The sequence below is a fragment of the Puccinia triticina genome, chromosome 4A (assembly GCF_026914185.1).
Source record: "Puccinia triticina chromosome 4A, complete sequence".
Taxonomy (NCBI): Eukaryota; Fungi; Basidiomycota; class Pucciniomycetes; order Pucciniales; family Pucciniaceae; genus Puccinia; species Puccinia triticina.
In genome coordinates, this window is record NC_070561.1 from 2,657,004 (window position 1) to 2,680,679 (window position 23,676).

The following is a 23,676-nucleotide window of genomic DNA, read 5'->3' on the forward strand; positions in this document are numbered from 1 at the left end:
CATTGCCGCAATCCTGGCGTTTCCGCGGCCTTTTCCCTTCTTGGTCGGACAGTCGCGGGAGATGTGGCCCTGCGCTCCGCATTGGAAACAGAGTCCTTCCCGCATCATACGGGCCTTCTCGGAGTCGGATAGTCATCCGTTTAACGCCAATAGGCCCATGGCGTTGGGGTCGATCTTCTGTTTAGCCGGCGCTGTTCCGGCCTCCGCTCCGCTCATTGCCGTGTCAAGCTCCAGGGCCAAGGTAGCAACCTCATTAATGGTTGTGAATGCCGTGCGGGAAACAATGAGCGCCATCTGGATGTCCCGCTTCAGACCTTGGCGGTACTGGCTGAGGAGGGTGGGGATTTCCCATCCCGCTGCGGAGGCGTTGTGGTGCTCCATTCCAAACCATAAGTAGTATTTTATTGCTTTTCTCTACATATATTCATAATTATATTACCCATCTCCCCATAACCCTTCACAAATACCTCATTATTATTGCATATTCAGATTCTACGCCAAATTTCACCTATAGTCACTCATACATAGTACCCCCTTATCTCCAATGGTTCAGTAGTTATAGAGGATACAAGACTTACAGAAAACCTACAGTTTTCATTAGTTACAATACTCATTTCTTTAGTAACTTACTTGAATCATTTCATTACATTCTTTTCACAGACATATTCTCACATACTAAACCCTTTACATACAATGCTCATCATGTACTATGCCTATTGTACACATTACATCATTGGATCTGTGCTTACCTCTTTCAGTAGTGCTCATCATTACAAGTTGTTACTATGTTCTCATCACTCTTCCCCATTAGTACATTCTTTTATTCCCATAACCAGCATTCCCCTTTCAGCATTGCTCATCATTACATACTGTTACTATGTTCACATCACTCTTCCCCATTTGTACATTCCTTTATTCCCATAGCCAGAATGCCTCCACTGTCTGTGCTCATCCCTCTTTTCATATAAGAACTGTTCTTCCCCCCCTCACTTGTACCTTATGCAGAATTTATAGAGAATTTTAGATACAGAAATTATAGTGCCCATTCTCATCAACCCATTGCCATTGAATCATTTCCAATTGCTTTCCCCCTTCAACCATTGCTCCAACCCTCTCACCTTCAGTAGGCAGTAGTCAGCTCATAGTACTAGCTCCTAAGATCAAGTAGAAATCAGCCACACCTTTTCTTCTTTTTTTCTTAGTGTTACTCTCATCCCCTCAGCATTAGTCAGGAAGGCAGCCTCATCAGCACCCTTGCATAGCTTACATTAGTACTAGTGTTGCTATCCATTTCCCTTCCAAGCTCTATTCTCCCCTTTGAGTAGTTCCACAGCGTGCTGGACAAAGGTGTGGGTGTAGTCCGCCACAGAACCGGTCTGCTTCAGCGCTCAGAGGGCTTGTTCTGCCTTTGCCTTCTTTTCCGGGTCAAAAAACATGCCCCAGAAGGCCGCCGTGAGCTCCGCGTAGGTCAGGGTGGGTGGTTCCACTGCTGCCTGGTCAAGGAACGGGGCTGCCCACACGCCCGCGGGTCCGGTCATGTACGAGGACACAAAAAGGATTTGTTTCGTGTCGGTCGGGAACAAGTGCTTGTTCACAGTCATATAGATGCCAACCTGGCGGGCAAACGTCTCCGCCACCGCTCCGCATTCTCCATTGAACTTGTTGGGTTGAGCAATCTTGGGGGTCTTGGTTGCGGTTGGGGGAGGGGGTGGATTTGGAGTGCGGAGTGCGTCCTCCAACTTGGCCTCGGCCTGGCGGCGTTTTTCCTCCTCATTGTTGGCCTTCTTAGTAATGTCCGCCAGTTGTTGTTGGAGTTTGGCGGCTTCGGAGGCATCCATTGTATTGCTGTGTGATGTTGGAGCGGGATATTCAAGGTTTCTAGGAGTGGATTGCGGGATATTCAAGGTTTCGGAGTCGGGATGTTCAAGGTTTCGGAGTCGGAGGGATCTGGTTCTTGTTGGTCTGTTGGGTTCTTGGTCTTTGTCTCCGTTAAGTAGATCCTGCAATATGTTAAGGTCTGTTCTGTGGAGAGGAAGATGGGGTCTGGGTTCTGGGGTTCTGGGGGTTCTGGATCCAAGATGGTAGATTGCAGGATGAGGAAGAGGCTTAGATCTCCAGCCTCTCAAACCTTGAGTATGGTCCGTGACATGTACGTGTAGTCTATGTACATGTGAGTCTGCGCTGCGGAGCCCGCGCTACGGCTCATAACATTGAAACTCCCCTTGATTTCTGGTCTCTGTCAGTCATCAAAGGGAGTAGCGACTCCCCTTCATGATCCGTCTGGGTTGGTTACCAAGAGGAGTTGCTACTCCCCTTGATGAGACCAGTCATTGAGGGGAGTATCAACTCCCCTCAATGATTGGTTGGCGTTGGTCATTGAGGGGAGTTGCTACTACCCCTGATGATTTTTTTGAAGGGAGTAGCAACTCCCCTCGCTGACTGGTCTGGGTTGGCCATCAAGAGGAGTTGCTACTCCCCTTGATGACCAGTCTGGGTTGGTCATCGAGAGGAGTTGCTACTCCCCTCAATGACCAGTCTGGGTTGGTCATCAAGAGGAGTTGCTACTCCCCTTGATGACCGGTAGGGACCGGCGACCTAGGAGAGTCCACTTAATGCCCGGTATGTGCCGGTCACCAAGGGGAGGTGGGAGTAGCAACTCCTCAATGATTGGTCTGCTCTGGGCGTCAATCCGAGTCCACCTGCCCTCAATGACCGCCTCCAGAAGTGTGTTTGGGGTGCGCCCCTCATGTACACCATCTCTGTTGGGGTAAATTGGATTGCACCCCAATATCTAAGCTCTTTTGGAGTTTTGATGCAAGTACCCCAATGTTTTTGGGGTGGCCAGGTGGGTACCCCTTGAAGATTGGGGTGTAATCAAGAATACCCCAATTTTGTTGGTGTACCCAGTAGTGTACCCCTTTTTATTGGTGTACATGAAGTAAAAACTTGGGGTGCATTTAGCATGCCCCATTTTTTTCCCCACAAAACTCTGGTTTTAATAGACTTGGATTAATAATATTGGACACTCATCACCCATTCCAATTTCCACTGGTGAAAGAGAGCATGAACAAAGAAATTCCACCCCATATGCAGGCCAGCAGCAGTTCAACTAAATTAAAGACTGATAAAACACCCACTGTGAACTTTCCACTTTAAAAGTCACAGAATACAGAGTCAGTTGATAGTGATGCAGAAATTCCACTACCAGCTCCCATCAGAAGAACACCATCTTCTACTCCACATAATTTTCCAACAAATGAATAGGAAAAAGCCATCCATAAATTAGTATTAGCCAATTTACCCAGAATAAGTGAATGGGCCACATTTTCTGACAAAGGAGAATATGATCCTTAACAATTTATAGAATGGATTGACAGTTTACAAGATGATACAAATGCACCAGATCAAATCATTTGTTCTAAACTTAATTCATCATTTACAGGACCAGCTGACATATGGTATAATAATAGAAAGAAAGAAGTTCAAGGACCAAAAAATTGGGCTTTCTGGAAAGCAGAAATCATTGAGAAATATAGTTCTCCAGAATGGAAAAGAAAAGTCAGAGATGCCTTTAGAAGATCTAAATTTGACGTGTATGGTGAAACTGAACCTTCTGAATGGTTTACCAGCCAAGTTAACAGGATACAAGCTGTGGAAAGACACTTGGACAACCAATCTATAAATGATAAATTACTGTCTCAACTCAACCCCAAAACTGAGTATAACATGCGCCGAGCCATCAGAACTAATGATGATACTTCAGAATTCATTAACCAAATTGAAAGTATAGTGAATGTTTGTAAAAAAGACAAAGCTAGAAGCAAAACAAACAGAAAAGAAAATTACAAGGATAAGAGATCTGAGACTAAAGAACCAGCAGCTCCTGCTAAGGAAATTACATGTTATGGATGTGGTAAGACTGGGCACAAGTCTACCAAATTTCCCAAGAAGATCAGGAAGAAAATAGCTGTAATTCAGAATGAAGATAACCAATTACCATGTGAAACTATTAGCATTTCCTCAATAGAATCCCTTCCTAGTGATTCTGATGACTCAGATGATGAATCAGCAAGCAATTCAAATCACACCATAACATGTAAAGCAAACAAACTTATATCTAATATTTCCAGGATACCAGAGGGTAAAGCAACACCTAATATTAGGAAGTTACCAGTAGTAAAACCTGACCAAGTAGGTAATATGCACACTACAGGAGGAACAAAAACTAATAATATACTGTGTAACAAGTATAAAATCAAATGTCTCATTGATGGCGGAGCATTCTGTTCAATAATTATTCCCAAATTATTAGACATCATTGTGCCTAACTGGAAGACCAAAATATCCTCAGTCAAGAAAGAGAAATTCTACAGCTGCAACAGCAAATTATCCCCACTAGGTATTATTACTCTAGATATTATTTTCCCACACACAAGAACTAGTGTACAAATTACAGTTGAATTAGTAGTGATGGCAGATTTTAAGATGAAATACATTATCCTTGGTAATGATTACATTATTAATTATGGTATTGACGTCATTAATAGTAATGGTAAATACTTTACAATTAATGGAGATCTCTTGACTAAATTTGAACTAGGAATTACGGAACAAATTACATTAGAGTAACTAGAATGTAATGCTGTAGAAGCCTCAAAGTTCCCTAACACCATATCTGAAGCCAGAATTTCACCAGATCTGACGCCAGAACTAATAGACAAATTAGTTTCATTACTTCATAAATATAAATTAGCCTTTGCTACAGCTGATGAACCCTTTGGATGCATTAAAGGACATGAAGTAAGAATCAAGCTTAATACCTCCAGACCTTATCCACCACCATTAAGAAAAGCCTGTTATATTCCAACATCTCCAAGAAGCAGAGAAGCATTACAACAACATGTCAATGAATTAGTCAGAATGAAAGTTCTGCGCAAAGTTGGTGCAAATGAGAATGTGGAAGTTACAACACCTGTAATCATTGCGTGGCATAAAGATAAGTCCAAGATGGTTGGTGAAGTGTCAGCAGTCTGCTAGTAAAGACAGCGCAGACGGCGACAAGTTACGGGCCGCTGTGAGCAAGAGCAACCCGCAACCAAGCAATTCATCCAAATAGAGAGCGCACAAATGTGGCGCCCTCGAGTGAGACGGCCAGCTTGAGGGAGCAGGCCAGACTTGGCTGTTGAAGGGAGCAATGCCTGGGTATCTTCTAATAAGATTCCAAGGTGGATAGATCGAAGAGTACCAATGTGCATCGGACCACAAGTTAGCCCAGCACGGCTGGGGAGTACTAGGGATTGTTCCTACCAGGGATAATCCCCAGATCCGTTACCACGCCCACCTTTATTGTTGTATTCAACTCTCAACGCCGACTTACTGTTAAGAGTCAAGCTTGTGCCTCAGCCTGAGCTCCTGACTCATGTAGCAGACATGTCCTGCAAATATCACAAGACATGCAATCCTCTCGGATTCTTCCTCTAGTCTCCAAACTTCTCACAACTCAACCTAATTTGTCTCATTCGTCTTGCTCATCCCTTGCCTTTTGCTCCGCTCAACCTTTAATGTATCCGACTCAAGTCTCTGCTCATCAAACTCATTAGGAAAGACTCTCTCAGCCAGCCAAACCAACAAACCCGACAATCTCAACATACTTAAACTCAAAAGCATTCTCATTCCTCTTGCCTTCTCCGGGGAACCAGCTCAATTCTACTCTTGACATTATCCTTGATAGTCTCAACAAATCATCAATATTCATCTTCCTGACTATCCGTTCCTCCAGAAGACAAACAATCAATCAGTCTTCAAACTCGTCCAAACCACAAGCTCAATCAACCGCCTCAGCAATCAAAGCTCTCTTTGGTCGTATGTTGTGCTCTTGTTTCTTTTTTTATCTTTTGCCCTTATTGACAATGTTTTTTTTTAGTCTGCTCTTTCTTCCCATCTCTCTTATCATCCACTTTTTGTCATGCTCTTCTTTTGTTGTGTTTGCCTTCAGGTACATTTTCTTTTTCTTTTTTTGTCTTCATTCTTCTTGTGTCTCTTTGTCTAACACATGCAATTACTTCAGTTTGATTATTAACAGATTTACAGTCTCGCGTTCTCGGAACCAGTACAATTCCTCAAATCAAACTCACAAGGCAAACATTCAACATGTCCAACTCTGACAGAGTGGACAACATCAGCCAACAAAATATTCCTTTACTCAATGGCGACGATTATGCGCATTGGAGTGATTGAATGATGATATATCTTTGTGGAAGAAAGCTTTTCGATGTCTGTCAAATTGATTCCGACAAGGATGGTAAAAACAACACCGACAAAGATGCAGAAGACAAGACCATGGCAGATTCTAAAGAAAACAACTTTCTCGCAATTTCTCTCATCACTGCTAGACTTGAGGAAAAATGCTTTAATGAGGTTGTCAACTTGGAGACTCGTCACAGCGCCGCTCTTCTATGGTCAAAAATTGCAGACTGCTACGCTTCTCAGTCCATCATTAATCAAGGCCATGTCTTCATGAAATGGTCTGCAATCAAATACACCGGTGACTTGCAACTCTTCATTGACCCTATCCAAAAACAACTTTGTGAAATTGAACTGGTCAAAAAGAAGATGCCCGGCGACGTACTTTCCTATGAAATTCTCGGTAAACTCATGGGAAATAAGGACGTCGATATGATTGTAGATAAGATTGCTCTCTCCGAAGAAACTGTTGCAACTCCTTATAGCTGTCTCGACGCCCTTCGGCTCTTTAGGACTCACACCTTATCTAAAGCCATGCATCAAGACAGCGGTAAACAATCCGCCTCAGCCCTTGTTACGACAGCCCCATCTAAATTTCCTCAAAAGATCGTTCATTTATGCGCTGGAAGTGAGCACAATCCTCTGTCAACCTCTCATCCGGAAAGCCAATTTTATCACAAATACCCAAATATCAGAACTCAGAAGCCAAAAAACGCGAGTGCCTCTCCTGCTCAAGCTTCTGCTTTCGTCGCTTCCGCCGGAAAACTCTCCGACAAAACTCTTGTAATGGACACTGCAGCCACTCACATCACATGCTCAGTGATGGCGCTCTCTTCACTAATCTAATAAATGAGAAAGTCGCCATCACAACTGGGAATCCCAATGACTCTCTCCACGCTCAAGGCCATGGATCCGCAAGGATATTCACCAACGGAAAACACATTGACCTATCAAACTGTCTTTATGTTCCCAACATCTCTCAACAGTTGATTTCCCTCGGTCTTCTTTTTCCTGGAACCCTTGTTATTCAGAAACAGAACAATACTTTTTCTGTCTCTGATGGAGACCAAGTCATGTTTACCGGTAACATAATCAATGGACTACTCCATTCCACCTACTCAGTTCTGGTTGCTCTTCTTTCTAAATCTTTGCCCGTATCAAATATCTGGCATTTTTGACTCAGTCACCCAAGCAATCAAATTCTCAAATTGATGCGGCTATCATCTCCTGATTCAAACAATTCCTGTGATGTGTGTCTCTGTTCCAAGATGACTCGTCTCCCTTTTTCCAATCACTTCTCTCCAGCCCAATTTCCACTACATCGTCTTCACATTGATCTAGTTGGACCAATCATTCCTTCCACTCTCTCCGGTTTCAAATATTTTTTGACTGTTGTTGACCAATTTTCATCCTTTAAATTCATTTGATTTCTTAAATCAAAGTCAGACAGGCTGGACTCGCTGAAAACGCTCATCGCATCCTTGGAAAATATTCAGGATTGCCACGTCAAAGAAATCGTTTCCAACAATGGAGGGGAATTTGTCAACCAAGCTTTTGAAGCTTTTACCTTAGAAAAGGGTATTAGCCACCTCTTTGCTCCTCCGTACACTCCAGAGCTCAATGGATTCGCGGAAAGGGCAAACAGGACCATTCTCGACAAAGCGCGCTGCTTGTTGTCCACCAGTAATCTTCCAAAGTCCTATTGGGGTGAAGCGGTCAACACAGCCACCTTTCTCTCCAATCTCTTGGTCACTCCCTCGCGCTCAAACAAATCTCCATACAAACTGTGGACAAAAACCGCTGCTCCTCTCCAACGGATAAAAACGTTTGGTTGTCAAGTTGCTATCTCGGTCCCAAAACATCGCCAATCGTGGAAATTAGCCAACACTGGCGAGTTGGGCATCCTCGTTGGCTTTGAAAATGATGGAGCAATCTACAGAGTAGTCCGTATCAGCAATGGAAAGCTCATTTGTACTAGGCACGCAATATTCAAGGAATCAATCTTTCCTTCTTTATCTGGATCTAATCCCATTCCTGTTTCCAGCAACAATCAATTTATTGTTGATGACGCTCCCTCTCTCACTTTTGATCCAATTGAAGACAAAGAATTCCACGACTTCCCCAAGCACTCAGACTCCGATTCTGATACCTCAGACAGTTCTAAGTCTGACTCTGTCACCAATATCCCTGCTGAGAATCCCGCTGCAACTCCCATCCCAGAGGATCTTCCTGTCACTTCGTCCAACATCATTCGGGGCGATATTACCTCCAAAAACATTATTCACCATCCTCGGAGACCTCGCGCTTTTGTCATGCAAGTCAACAATGAGATCCCAAAGCACTTTCACCAGGCAGTCAATTGTTGCGAAGCTCAAGAATGGATCACTGCCATCAAGAAAGAACTTGACGCAATGGAAACTCTGAAAGTCTGGTCCGTTGTGAACATCATTCCCGGGGTAAAACTGGTCGGTACTACCTGGGTTTTTCGAAAGAAAAAGGATGGATCCTGCGCCATTGAATTTAAAGCCCGGCTTTGTGCACAGGGTTTCTCTCAAACCTACGGCGTCAACTTTTCCAAAACGTTTGCGCCCACTGGACGATTGAACTCCCTCCGTTTTCTCATCTCATTCGCTGCCGCCATGAACTGGGAAATCCAACAACTGGACGTTAAAACTGCTTTCCTCAATGCTGACCTAGAGGAGGCAGTCTACCTATTGATCCCTCAAGGTGTCTCTGCCGACAAGAAAACTCAGTGCCTAAAACTCCACAAAGCAATATATGGCCTCAAACAAGCTCCCCTAGCATGGTACAATCGGCTATCCTCTTGGTTAATTAGCGTTGGCTTCTCTTGTGCTGTATCCGACCCTTGTGTCTTCTATTGACTTGTCCCTGATCCAATCTATCTCTTCATCCACGTTGATGACATTGCCGTATTTGGACCGCAAGTCGAACCTTTCAAAATCTCCATCAAAAAGGAATTCAACATGAAAGACTTGTAGAGACTGTAAAATGAAGATGTGTCTGGTGAGAGTCGAACTCACAACCTCAGCTATGCTGAGACACATACTAGAGTGCTGCCTTTACCAACTAGGCTACAGACGCTTGTGGCTGCCAGCTGGGTGGTTGGTTGGTAGTGCTCATGGGTCGATCCGACAGCCCTCCATACTGTGGTGATACATCATGGTAGCAGACTAACAGACAACTCAACAAGACTTGGGAAAAGCGGATCTGCTACTTGGAATAAAAATCTTGCATCAACCTGGCGCCATCGTTCTAACTCAACAGCATTATGTCAATTCTGTTTTGGATCTCTATGGCATGAAAATGTGTCGACCAGCCTCCCCACCTCTCGTGCCAAATTCGCATCTTGGACAACCATCAAAGGAAGAAATTGATCAATTCCTTTCTCTTGGTGAAAATTATTGCAGTGCCATTGGGGCTCTCAGTTACCTCAGCACCGCAACCCGTCCGGACATTGCCTATTCGGTTAGCAATCTTTCTCAGTTTTTGGAAAATCCTGGCGTACAGCACTGGGATGCCTTCAAACACGTGCTGCAATATCTCAGTGGCACGCCGGACTACGGCCTAGTGTACTCTTGTGGATTGCCGTCCCCTCTCCGTGGTTTCACCAATGCCGACTGGGGCAACTGCCCAGTCACTCGCCGATTAGTAACCGGATTCCTTGCCCTTTTTAATAACCATCTGAATTGTTGGCAAACAAGGAAGCAACCAGTTGTATCTCTCTCATCATGCGAAGCAGAATACCGTGCGCTCACCGACTTCTCCTGCAAACTCCTTTGGCTTCGACAACTTTGCATCAAACTTCAACTGACTACTCTTGATGAACCTACCGTTGTCCACAAGGACAATCAAGGATGCATTGCAGTAGCCAACTTCAAAGCCAACACAAATTCAAAAAAAATGAAACATGTCAAGATCCAACTTCACTTTATTCGCGATGTAATCAAAGCGTCCAAGATCGTTCTTCAATACACTCTTACTGTTGAAATGCTTGCCAACTTCCTTACCAAGTTGGTCCCTTGTCCTGTGTTGATCAAATTTCTCTCTGCCATTGGTCTTCTACAACTAGAGGAAAGGGGGGGTGTTAAGAGTCAAGCTTGTGCCTCAACCTGAGCTCCTGACTCATGTAGCAGACATGTCCTGCAAATATCACAAGACATGTAATCCTCTCGGATTCTTCCTCAGCTAGTCTCCAAACTTCTCACGACTCAACCTAATTTGTCTCATTTGTCTTGCTCATCCCTTGCCTTTTGCTCCGCTCAACCTTTGTATCCGACTCAAGTCTCTGCTCATCAAACTCATTAGGAAAGACTCTCTCAGCCAGCCAAACCAACAAACCCAACAATCTCAACATACTTAAACTCAAAAGCATTCTCATTCCTCTCGCCTTCTCCGGGGAACCAGCTCGATTCTACTCTCAACATTATCCTTGATAGTCTCAACAAATCATCAATATTCATCTTCCTGAATATCCGTTCCTCCAGAAGACAAACAATCAATCAGTCTTCAAAAACATCCAAACCTCAAGCTCAATCAACCGCCTCAGCAATCAAAGCTCTCTTCGTTTGTATGTTGTGCTCTTGTTTCTTTTTTTATCTTTTGCCCTTATTGACAATGTTTTTTTTTTAGTCTGCTCTTTCTTCCCATCTCTCTTATCATCCACTTTTTGTTGTGCTCTTCTTTTGTTGTGTTTGCCTTCAGGTACATTTTTTTTTCTTCTTTTTTTGTCTTCATTCTTTTTGTGTCTCTTTGTCTAACACATGCAATTACTTCAGTTTGATTATTAAAACTTACAACAATTGGGGATTTTCTGATCCACCTTTTCTTCTATCCAACTTCCTCCTCAACTCGCCGCGCTCAGACTTGGTAAGTCGGATCTTCTTCTTTTATCTCTCTTGTCCCAGATAGGACATCTCCACAAGTCCTTGAACTCAGGTTGTATCCGCTCAACCAGCCCCTTCCAAAGAAGGCGCGGCTTCCCTCCTTGCGCCTACGCGGCCAAGTTGAGCTCCAGCTAGATAGCTGTGAACAGCTGAGATCAGCCAAACCTTAGTTATCCCCAAGGTTTATATTCACGGCGGTGTCACTCTAGAGACCTGCCCTGACATTTTAGAGCCCTTAATACCTACACTATTCCTGAAAGATATCCTATGCCCAAAATCAGTGAAGCAATCACCCAGCTCAAGCATGCAAAATTTATTACTTGCATGGATGTACTAAAAGGATTCTATCAAAATGTAATTCATCAAGAAATTAGACATCTGTTACGCATTATACTACATATGGGTATTTATGAATATCTCAGAATGCCTTTTGGAATTAAAAATGCACCATCTCACTTCCAGAGAATGATGGACACTGAATTCCACAGAGAGTTACGTGAAGGATGGCTTATCATTTACATTGATGACATTATCATATTCAGCCAAGACTGGGAAGAACACCTTAAGAAGTTAACCATAGTCTTGGAAAGAGTCATTAAAATGAACATGAAAATATCAATGAGAAAATTCCAATTTGGATTTCAAGAAATTAAATCTCTGGGACATATAGTATCAGGACTCAGTATAGCTATAGATATGAATAAAGTAGCAGCTGTTTTGCTCAAACCTATGCCCACTAACCTCACAGAAGTACAGTCTTTCTTAGGTTTTGCAAGTTACTCTAGACAACATATTAAGGATTTTGCAAAAATAAATGGCCCACTTTATCAGCTTAGTAGTCCCAACACTGCCTTTGAAATGACAACTACTAGAGTGAAAGCATTTAATGTAATCAGAGAAAAACTTACATCAGCGCCAATAATGTTCATGCCTGACCCTCATAAACCTTACAGATTATATGTAGACGCCAGCATGGAAGGATTCGGAGCTGCATTACACCAGATACAAGATTTTGAAGTCCCCAGAGAAGGAGTAATATGCTACATTTCCCACACCTTGAAAGACAGTGAAAAAATATATGGAGCTAGCCAGTTAGAATGTCTTTGTCTAGTATGGGCACTAGAGAAATCCAAGTTTATTAAAGACACAGTTTTGTCACAATTGAAAAAAAAAAAAAAAATCAGGGGTTTCCCCTTACATTTTGTCAAAATAGAAAAAAAACATCAAGGGGTTCCCCTTATTATGAAACACAAAAAAAATTACAAGGTTTAATCTACATACAACAGAACTGGAAAAAAAAAATGAAATCTCAAATGCCCCCAAACAACACCAAAGGTATTGTGAACAGCAATGGCTGTTGCGTCTGGGCCAACCTCCAGCCCGCGTCAAGCGCACGGGTTAAAAAGGAAGGGTGTTGAAGGCCCCCATCCCGCAGTGAAGGCTGCAGAACCCGGGGGGGCCCACTCTTTAGCCCCTCAAACTGTGCAAGTGCAACAGCAGAGGGGGTTGAGGACAAACCACACGCTGGAAGTACAGCGGCAGAGGACGCCCTGGGGGGTAAAGCAAACACAAGGGCACCGTTTTATACGCGTTCCACCAGAAGGCCCGCCTCAATTTCCCCTCGACTCTGCCCTGCTTCATATCCATGACGACAACACCACCGCCACGCCGCTGAGGTACATATTTATATGTATTTGACCTGCGTGGCACTGACACTCATGAAAGGGCTGGGTGCGAGCAGCCAGATCTTTGACCTCCAGCCAGTTCACATCGCTGCACCTTGCATGCTTTCAACAGAAGAACTAACAACATGATCTCTCTGCTAGGTCTCTGTCTGGCTGAAGGCCGCACCTTGAGTCCGGCTGAACCCTTGAAACCTGTTGTCTTCAAGGACGTCTACTTCTCCTATTCTGCAAGGCCGCATACTCCTATCCTGAAGGGCCTCAATACACGATCACCCCCGGCACCTCGCTTGCTATTGCCAGCTCTTCTGGAAGTGGCAAAAAAACGCTTGTCAACCTGTTCGTTTCTCTCTTTTCTCTTCTAATAATACATTCAAAGGATTGAGTGATGTTTATTTTGATGATTAACAAAGGCTCCTGCGGTTCTATGATTCACATTGGGCGGGAGACTGTATGGCAATGAGCCAATCCGGAGTTTCACGGCAGAATTGTGGCGGTCCCGCAAGATCCGGTGTTACTGAGTGCCAAGCGGCACAGTAAGCACGAACATCAGCTATGGTGTTCTGGGAATTGTGTTGGAGAAGATGATGGTTGAGGCGGCACAACTGGCAAATGCGCTGGAGTTCATCAAGGCCCTCCCAATGTGTTTCAAGACCGAGGTAGGCCCCAAGGGTGTGAAACTCCATAAAATATTATGTGTCCTATGGGAGTTGAACCCATGTCTCTTATATCCATGTCAAGTGTACTAATCACTGTACTAAGGACGCTTGGATATGAATGGCTGCAGGTGGGTGAATGAACATCCACTGGTGTCACATGAAGATCCCTACTTCAGGGTAAGACCTGTAAATGACAGGTCATGAATGAGTGACACCAGCAGGTATGATAAAGCTAAGAGTAGCAGAACCACAACCTGACAAAGGGCATCCAGCTCAGCAGCAGCCGCCGCCAACAGCTTGCTATCGCCTGTACGCTCGTCCGGAACCCTAAACTGCTCATCCTCGACCTGACCACCTCCGCTCTTGATACCGGGGTCGAGAACAAGGTGAATCTGGCGATCCAGAGGTCATGAACTCGTGCAGTCTGACCACTGGCATTGTTTCCCATCGACTCAGCACGCTCAAGACCGCCAACAAGATCGTCTAGCACCACCAACCGCTCCTGCGCTGCCGCCCCCGAATCCCCAACCACCACTAGTCCGTTCCAGATGAAACAACTGGATGCTGACCGCAAGACCTCCCACCCCTCTCTGGACTACATCAAGCTTCCCTGGTTGGGCAACCAAGACGGCCTGGCAGAGATCTTCAACGGCTCCAAGGTGTTTGCGCTCATCAACCGGGCCCACAAGCGCCAACTCAAGACTCTCTCCCATTGCGAGTGCAGTTTCAGTTGCTCAGTTACCTTCTATAAGAAGAAATGTCTTGTATGATGAGGAGTGCGTTAGACACAAGCAAACAGCAGTGGCTACGGACACTCAGAGGAAAAACCTTGTATGATGAGGAGTGCTTTAGACACAAGCAAGCAGCAGTGGCTACGGACACTCAGAGGACAAACCTAGACGAGAGTCGAGGGATGTCAGTGATATTGTTGAGTTGGACCAGATGTTGAATGGTTGGATTACTTATGCACACCTTGTATGATGAGGAGTGCGTTAGACACAAGCAAGCAGCAGTGGCTACAGACACTCAGAGGACAAACCTAACAAGATGGGCAGACAGATGAGACAAGCTAAACAGGAAGGTGAAAAGATGAAAACGGACCTAGACAAGAGTTGAGGGATGTCAGTGATATTGTTGAGTTGGACCAGATGTTGAATGGTTAGAGAACCGTTAGAGTGGAATGAGAAACGGATTATAAACAAGCAACTAGGTTTCAGAACTCAGACTACTGCGGACATGATGAGACTACGTGACAATGTAACAAAGTGAATATGCATGTAGATACAAATAGTCTAATACCTTCATCATTGGCTACTGCATGCCCAAGGCCATCTTCCATCCCGATAATCTACAGCTCTCCGGCCGCATTCATGATGCATGTTCCTTTGTCAAGGAGAAGTTGCACTGAGCTGGGTCCAACATGGTAACTACCACTCTTCCTTTGGCATCCCTTTTTCTCTGTCCCATTTTGACTGGCTTGTAGGGCCTCATTTAGCAGCTCATTTAGCAGCTGATTGAGATGTTGTTCAAAGGCCCATTGAGACATAGTTGAAGAGGATAAGGAAGACAAAGAGGAGGAAGAGGAATACAAAGAGAGTGTGGGCATGGTGCCCCTGCAAGCTGCCCAGGACAACAATAATGACAATGACAATGCTGAAGATGATGACATGAGCTGATTCCTATCACCCCAAGGAAGGCTAAGATGTAACATCTTTTGATGGTTCCACATATTTGACCTGCAATCATGTTCATGCTGAGCCAGTCTTCCTTGATAGCTATTTATCACACTGATTTGATTAGGAATCTGAGCCATATATTCACTCTGTATATAAAAAAGTTGGGCCTTTTAAAACCTAAATGCAGAATTCTGAAAATGATAGGAGGAATAACAATTATGGAGTTGGTATACCAGGCAAAAATGAAACAACAGTGGTTCTCAAATCCAAGGGTTGATAATATTTTGGTTCAAGTTAACAAAGAAGTGTTTTACCACTCTGCAAGCAGTAGGCTGTAGTAGGAGGGATCAATGGCTAAGAGATATCACAGAACTGTTTGTAAGCCTCAATATTCATATGGATGCTAAGTGTGATCAAGGGATTGAAATGTAAGGGTCGGGAGACCCTTCACTGAGCGGTGTAAGACTCAAAAGTGGTTGTGAAACCCTTTTGCTGAATGGAGAAGGGGGTGAAGGAGTTGCAAGCTCTGCCCTTCTATACTACCAGCTACAAGACCCACCAAGCTTTGCTTGGCAAGTTTTAATAAGGTGATAGGAGTGGATGCTCAAGATGAGTTTGTTCAATGAACCGTATAAAGAGTTGTTATTGATATATAAGGGTTGTTATGAGTATAGTTGTAAGTTGTAAGTGTCAAGAGTACAAGGTGGTGAGTGAATCACTGATGATTAATAAACTGAGGAACAAAAATGGGGGGGGAGAGAGCTCCTCATATAGACAAATGTGAGGGATTTTTGCTCCAGGGGGGCTGTGCAAATACAGGAGTGGCTGTGTACAGTTTATGTAAGGGGTGCGTGCATGAGTGAGGCTGTGCTTAATTGATGCAAGGAGGTGCATAAATGAGGCGGGGAACAATGGGGTTGCAGGGCACAGCCGCAGGGGCAGTGCTACATGATGTAATGCGGATGGCAAACAAATACAAACTAATATATGCAGTGGAGCTAGAGTGGAGCAGGGAACTTCCAGTGTAGTGGGGCTCTGGTTTTGCTTCCAGTGGGGACTAGAGGGTACTTTGGCCGTAGATTCCTTTTCTGGGGTCCATATGGTCTTACCGTGAGGCATTCTATGACTAATTATGCAAATGAGAGAAAAACTTTTGATTTTTCCCATTTTGTATACCACAGCAGAGGCTGGAGAGGCACGGTGGGACGGGCTCGAAGGCCTAGCGGTTCTAGAACCAACGTTTGGGGAGCTTGGATTACGTGGCTAGTCCGAGCAGAGAGAGAATGGGGTCCGGAGTCTCTTGTTAGTCTATGTACAAGAGGAAGAGAATGGAAGAAGAAATAGAGGAAGAGAGAGAAAGGGAAATCCTTACCTAGTCCAAGCAGAGAGAGAATGGGGTCCGGAGTCTCTGCCAGAATAGATGGGGCAAGGGGAACAGGCTGAACTACATTCACTGTCATGTGACATGACCCGTGAGGCCTTGTGAAACCTCAGTGGAGCTGGGGGTTTCACAATCTCCCCCCCTATAAAAGGGAAGAAGAGAGAAGTCAGGCAAGAAGGGATGAGGTTGGAGAAAAAAGGAAGTTGGGTCCAGGTAAGACAGGCGCAGGAGAAAATTGAGCCTGAAGGGAGAGATTGGGAAGGTGGGAAGGGAGGCGGAGGCAATGGGGTGACTAGCTGGAGGTTGGAGGAGGCATTCATTTGGGAGTAGGGAGTTGAGGAGAGCAATGGAGTAGGATAGGAGCCAGGAAAACTTCTCAATTGCAATGGGGATGGTGGCGCGGACAGCGCCAGAGCCATGTGATTTGGAGGGGGCGAGGCTGTGGATGAGTTGGTGGTTCTTGGTGGGGGTGGCGGAGTTTTGGGCAGAGGAGATGTGGAGAGAGGCCTGAGGAGGTCTGGTGGAGCTATTGAAGAGATTTGACTAGGTGGTTTTGCTGCGCAAGCTGACAGTGAGGGGGTTGCCTCGCTAGCATCCACGCCAGTCGTTGAGTTAGAGGATGGGGTAGGCTGAGGCTGGCTGGGAGTTCTCACGTTTAGAGGAGGGGGGCCGGGCAAGTGTGGGGGTGGGGCTGATGGCAGGCGGGTCTGGGCAATGTTGGGGAAAACGCGGCGGCCGGTCGGTGGCTCGACACTCGGAACCTGTATGGCTGGCTTTTGTTGGCGGTTGAAAGGGGAGAGGATGATGTTGTTGCTGAAGATGGTGGCGGGCCGCGGTGAAGAAGAAGGTGGAAGAGGGGAAGAGTTGGGGGGCTTTGTGGCGGCCAGGGTCTTGAATGTGAAGCGTTTATAGGTCCGGGACACACTTGTTGTCAGGGCAGCAGTCGGCAGGAGAGTCTCTTGGGAGGCGGTGGAGGGGGGTTGGAAGTTTGCAGATGGTCTGGTTCTGGACAGCCGGGATGGGGCTAGACCCGGCGGGGTGATCGGATTAAACTGTCCATTTCGTCCCCGGTCTCGCCAGTCCTTTGTCAGAGACGCAGTCGTTGCTCTGGATAGCACGGGCTGCAAACCCCGATCCATAGAATATTGAAAGGAGCCAACCAGAGGAACAACAAAGGCGAGCTCAGCTCGGAGATTGGGGTCACAGAGTGGCTTGGTTGACTTACTCCTAGCTAATAGGACTTGTATCACCTTCTCCAGGTGTTCGATTCGTGCTGCGTAACTGTCAGCTGCTTGGTCGGGGGGCCTCGCAGAGCTTCTGTCACCCAGTTGGACGGGGAATGAGGGGTCGCAGCCGACTGCGTAATCCAGGGCTGGAGGTGGAGCCGAGCGGTGATTGGTAGAGGAGCTCGTCGGGGGTGTCAACAGAGCGGGAGAAGATGGGATGGGTGGCGGTGAAGAAGACGGGCGAGGATGTGGGCCCACAACTCCCCGATCTGGCTGGTTGCTTCGGCCGGGCAGATCGACAAGCGTTCTTGCTGGTGGATTGGAGAAAGGCCCAGGATGAGGGGGGCGGGACGGCGTGATGATGGATGACGTGGGCGTGGCTGGCGTGGAGGCTGCTTGCTCAGGGAAGAACTGCATTGGGCGCTGCGCCAAGTTGTTGAGGCCAGAGGGCAAAGAGGATGTAGCAGGCGGCAGCAGGAGCCCAGTTGGCAACTCTGATGGGGCCGGGGTTGTAGCAGAGGGGGGCTGCATGTTCTTACGCTGGCAGGTGGGGCACGTGTGGACGAACATTCTCACATCTTCACCAATGCTTGGCCAAAAATACCCTCTACGAAGCCTGGAGATCGTTTCAGGGAATCCCAGGTGTCCCAATTTGTTGTGTGCCGCCATAATGAGTGGAAGGCGGAGAGTTGGGTCTGCTGGGATGACTACGCGGTCCTTGACAAAAAGAAGTCCATCGATCTCAACACACGTTCCTCGTAGGCAGTACTCGGGAGAAGATGCAAATCCACTCAATGGAAGTTTACTGGGATTGACCAGTGGCTCCGAGTCGTAGAGGGGGTTGTATCCAATGCAAAAAGTTTAAACCCAGCCATTGATGATTTGAGAAATTCATGCTCAGGAATCCAGACAGTGATCTGTTGATTTGAGAGGGTTGAGCAAACTTGAAGTAGTGATTGGTTGATGTATCTTCAAGCTCAAGAGGAATGAGTAAATAAAATGAAGTTCTATTATCGTCTCTTCTGAAAGTCTAGGGAACAATAGAATCAAAGGAGTACAACTTATATATCCAGTTTCTTGAGGTTGACTAGATACAAGCATATATAAGCTATGTCAATAATAAAATCAAAGAGTGTGAAATGTGAATAAAAGGGTGAAATGAATGTGAAACATGTGACAGTTGCAGTTGGTGTAGCAAAACATTAAGTTGGCAAGTTAAGGGGTAACTGTGTTTTGCTTGCCAGCTGACAAGAGCCCTCCGGAGCTCTTGAATTGAGGTGTCCATTGTGTAACCCGTCAGAAGCCGTTTCTTGACTTGGGCGGTGATATAGGCTAGGAAGCCTGGCAATTTGGGCCGATCGTTTGCCATTCCCGTGACTTAGAAGCTTGTAGAGGAAGTGGGAGTGGATGGAACGGAGGGCGGACGGACGGACAGATGGACAGACGGACAGACGGACAGACAGATAGATTGAAGACGGACGGCGGACAGATTGAGGGCGGATGAATGGACAGTGATCCAAAAAAATTGTGTCCAAATGCCGGGAGGGGTTGGTGGATCTAGAAAAAAAAAGTGTAAGGGTTGGGAGATTCTTCACTGAGCGGAGGCTGGAGAGGCACGGTGGGATGGGCTCAAAGGCCTAGCGGTTCTAGAACCAACGTTTGGGGAGCTTGGATTACGTGGCTAGTCCGAGCAGAGAGAGAATGGGGTCCGGAGTCTCTTGTGAGTCTATGTACAAGAGGAAGAGAATGGAAGAAGAAATAGAGGAAGAGAGAGAAAGGGAAATCCTTACCTAGTCCAAGCAGAGAGAGAATGGGGTCCGGAGTCTCTGCCGGACTAGATGGGGCAAGGGGAACAGGGTGAACTACATTCACTGTCATGTGACATGACCCGTGAGGCCTTGTGAAACCTCAGTGGAGCTGGGGGTTTCACATGAAACCTCCAAGTTCTGCCCTGCTGAGGCAGGTCTGGAAGCCTATAAGTAGAACTCTTCTGGTTCCAATAGAGAAAGAGACTTGCAAGCCAGTTACAATCCCGTTTTATAAACAACTTTGTAGAAATTTTCGCAATCGTTTGCCTCTTACTTTGGTTAACAAATCACAGCATGGCTGCAACCTTTTCCCCCCAAATTATTATTACATCTTGCACAAACCAACCAGTAAGTGTTTTTTTTCTCAACCCCTCATGGGCCAAGATGACAAGCTATTGCAGGAGAGCATCCTGGACCGGAGTTGGGTGGGAAAGGCAGTGGATGTACGTGGAGGGAAGGGAGGGATTGGAATGGAATTCTTTCTCTTTTCATCATCTGACTATTATCTTATCTATTCTATTGTATTACAAACTATTGTACTTCACTTATGGTACTTATGGTATTATAAATATTTTTTTTTTGGAGATTTCTATCATTCTTATTCATTGTAGACTATACTTGTGATTCCAAGAGCTTTATTTCATGTGGACCATTACACAAAAAATTAAGCTCATTGCGGAGACCTGAAGATTAGCCAAATGTAGCTGTAGGAGCACAAGTCATTGTTGATCACTCAGCCCGTTAAAAATTCTTGAATAGAGGCAGAGCTTAGAAATATTTCACATTTCAACAAAACCAAATTTTATTTCTACTAGTGTAGCGGAGTGTTGTGGCAATTGGTGGGAATACATTATGGTTCTGAGCCAACTTTGGAAAATTCACATTACAGCGGCGCAGCCGCATTGATCTCTAGTTATATTAATACTTGGATGGATGTGACTTTGAAGTCATTACTGATTGTATAGCCCTTAAAAGTCTCTTAGGTATTAAAACTTCCAATAGACATATGCTTAGATGGCAAATTGCTATTCAAATCTGGAGAGGATGTAGAGCGAGTAAAAGGAATAGTGCGGACAGGGGGAATCGAACCCGCATCTCCCCGATGCATGCTGGGTTGCTCTACCGTTGAGCTATATCCACAGGTGTGAGGTGTACCAACATATACTACCTCTACACACCCCCTGTACACCTACACCGGTGACAGAGCCCACTAATCCTCCCAGAGGCTCATCCCAGGTACGCAGCTGCCTATAGCGCTGGGCTCATAACCTGTAGAGCGAGTAAAAGGAATAGTGCGGACAGGGGGAATCGAACCCGCATCTCCCCGATGCATGCTGGCTTGCTCTACCGTTGAGCTATATCCACAGGTGTGAGGTGTACCAACATATACTACCTCTACAGAGGAAGCATGACTATCATCCACAGAGCTGGAATTATCCATAAAAATGTGGATGTTCTTAGCAGATAGTCTTTAGAAAATTTACCAGGGAACCCAGCATGGGATGGAGAAATTGCTGCAAAAATCATGGCCTTATTTCCTCAAGAGAATAATGAACACAATCCTGCATATGATGCTCCTTCAGAGAATTATGATATCCTTGGATTACATGTTGTGGAACTCCTATGGTGCCAGGCCGTAGGCAGTGCTTGGAAAGGAAAGTGGTGATGAGCCTGCCTTCCTGTGAGGTCCTAGGATGAATGAGATCTGAGAAAAACCAGAGAAAGGGGGTTGAACAACAATGTCAGTGAGAATTGTTGGCAGGTTTTGGGGGTTGAGGATCTGTAAAGGGATGCTTGAGGGTTGATAAGGATCTGATGAGGTGATGAGGATAAGGATATGATGAGGTGAGGAGGATAAGGATCTGAGAATCTTGATGGTGTATTTTGTGGATCAGCAGACTGCCATGCCTCCCCATCATCTGAGTTCAACCTTTGAACTCAGACTCCAGGAAGTGAAAATGTCACAGACATGTTCATCACATCCCTAACTACAAACAAGCTCTGCACAACACAAACAAAACAAAACACAGACAAAGAAAGATCAACCGCATACCTAGAAAAATGAGGAGAGTAAAATAAGAGAATGGGTGCAATGGAAGTGGAGTTGTAACTCAGGGTTTAAATGGGTTGGGCCAACCCAAGACACGTTGGGTTTTGGGTTGGGTTTGGGCACATTCTTAAAGAAAATGACATGACCCAAACCCAACCCAACCCAACTTGTAAAATTGTTGGGTCGGGTTCAGGCAGCCTATTTCCTAATCAGGTCAGCCTGCGGCCCAACTATGACGCCCCCAACAGTCAAGTTGGGGGCTTTTGGCGTCTAAGAGGTTGGGTCAACCCAAGACCCAAACCAACCTGAAATAGTATGACATTGGGTTGGGTTTGGGCAGCATATTTTAAAATCTGCCCTGACCCGCGCTGTATGTTGGGTTGGGTTCGGGTGCTGTTTTCCAACCCAAACCCAACCCTTTTACACCCTGAGTTGTAACTGAACTGAAGCCGCATCAAAAAGAACAGAGAGAAAAATCATTATCAATCACAAAATCTTGAATCTTGAGCTTGAGATTTGAGATGGATAATCTTGAGGGCTTGTTCTTGATAACTGGTCACTTGAATCTTGAGTCTTCATCTTGATCTTGAACCATGCACCACCCAAAAAAAGAAGGCAATGAGTGCATATTGCCATGCTGAAATATGTATATAAAAACAGTTGTAAACAGAGCAAATCATGCTGAAAATTTTGTTGTACATGTTTCTTATATATTCTCAACTTTGAACCTATAAAGATCATATATGCTTTTTTCTACCTTCTACCTTGAAAAAATCCAAAGGTGTGCAGTTTCTAATAAGATGTTTAATTATTTATGGCCTTACATTAACAACTCACTAGAATTAGGATTCTAGCTCCCAGGAGATTGCTTACACTTTCTTTGCCCATCTAAAATTTTGAATGTGGGGCTTGCAGCTTCTTGTGAGTCAGAACGTCTCCAATCCCACTCTTGGAAGGGAATTTGGAATAGAGTTTTAACTCTCTTTTTCTCTTTTATTTTTCTTTTGGGTTGTGCTAAATGCACACCAAATTTTTACTACATGCACATCAAAAAGCCGTACACATGTGTGTACGCCATTGGTTTTTGGCGTCCAGGGAAAAGTACGCCAAGACACCCCGGTGAGCTGGTCAAATTCCAGCTTGCCAAGATAAATATATATCTCTAGGCTAGATGAATTTGTATCGGCTTGCCTGGAGGAATAAATACCTCTTGGCAAGCTGAATTTGTAAACCAGCTTGCCGAGGGTATTCTTCCCGGCGAGCTGGTCAAAGCCCAGCTCAACAAGAGGGATGTATTCTTCTTGGAAAGCTGGTACAAATCTATCTTGCAAAGAGTTTTTTATTCCTCTCGGAGAGCCGGTCAAATTCCATCTCTGCGAGAGGTATGTATTCCTCTTGGCAAGCTGGTCAAAGTCCATCTTGCCAAGAGGTATGTATTCCGCTTGGCAAGCTGAAGTTTGTGGAATTGAAATTCCCAGTCCCGTACCCCAAGTATGCAGGCATACGGGACTGAGGACCGGTTTTCTTGGTGTACAGCAATGTTAGAAAAGCTTGCGGCCAGCTTTTGGACCGCTGATTTCAGCCTCAAAGCATGTATGGCTCCTGTACGTCAGGAATGCCATCAGAAGAAACAACCCAGTTTCTTTTTTTTCCACTTTGGGGCCTTGAGGGCCTCACCATTGGATTCCTGGAGCAATTTTACTGCAATCCGGCCCTTCGCTGCCCCTGCCCCCCTTGCCCCTTGCCCAGCCCGGCACCCATGTCAAGCAAAACCAGCTTCCCAAACGGGTTTTGTCTGCCGGTACAGTGAAGCTGTACAGGCCTGTGGCTGAAATGCAGAAGTCATTTCAGCCACAAAATTAGGCAAGCTTTTCTGACATTGCTGTACATGTTGCTTCCTGCCAAACATGATGGTGCACACACCTGTCTACACCCTTTATGGCGTGCGCGTAGTAAAAACTTGGGTGTGAGTGCAACATCTGATGAACAGAGGTTGTACTTCCAACCAATGGGTGTACAACCTCCATTTGATGGGGGTACAACCTCC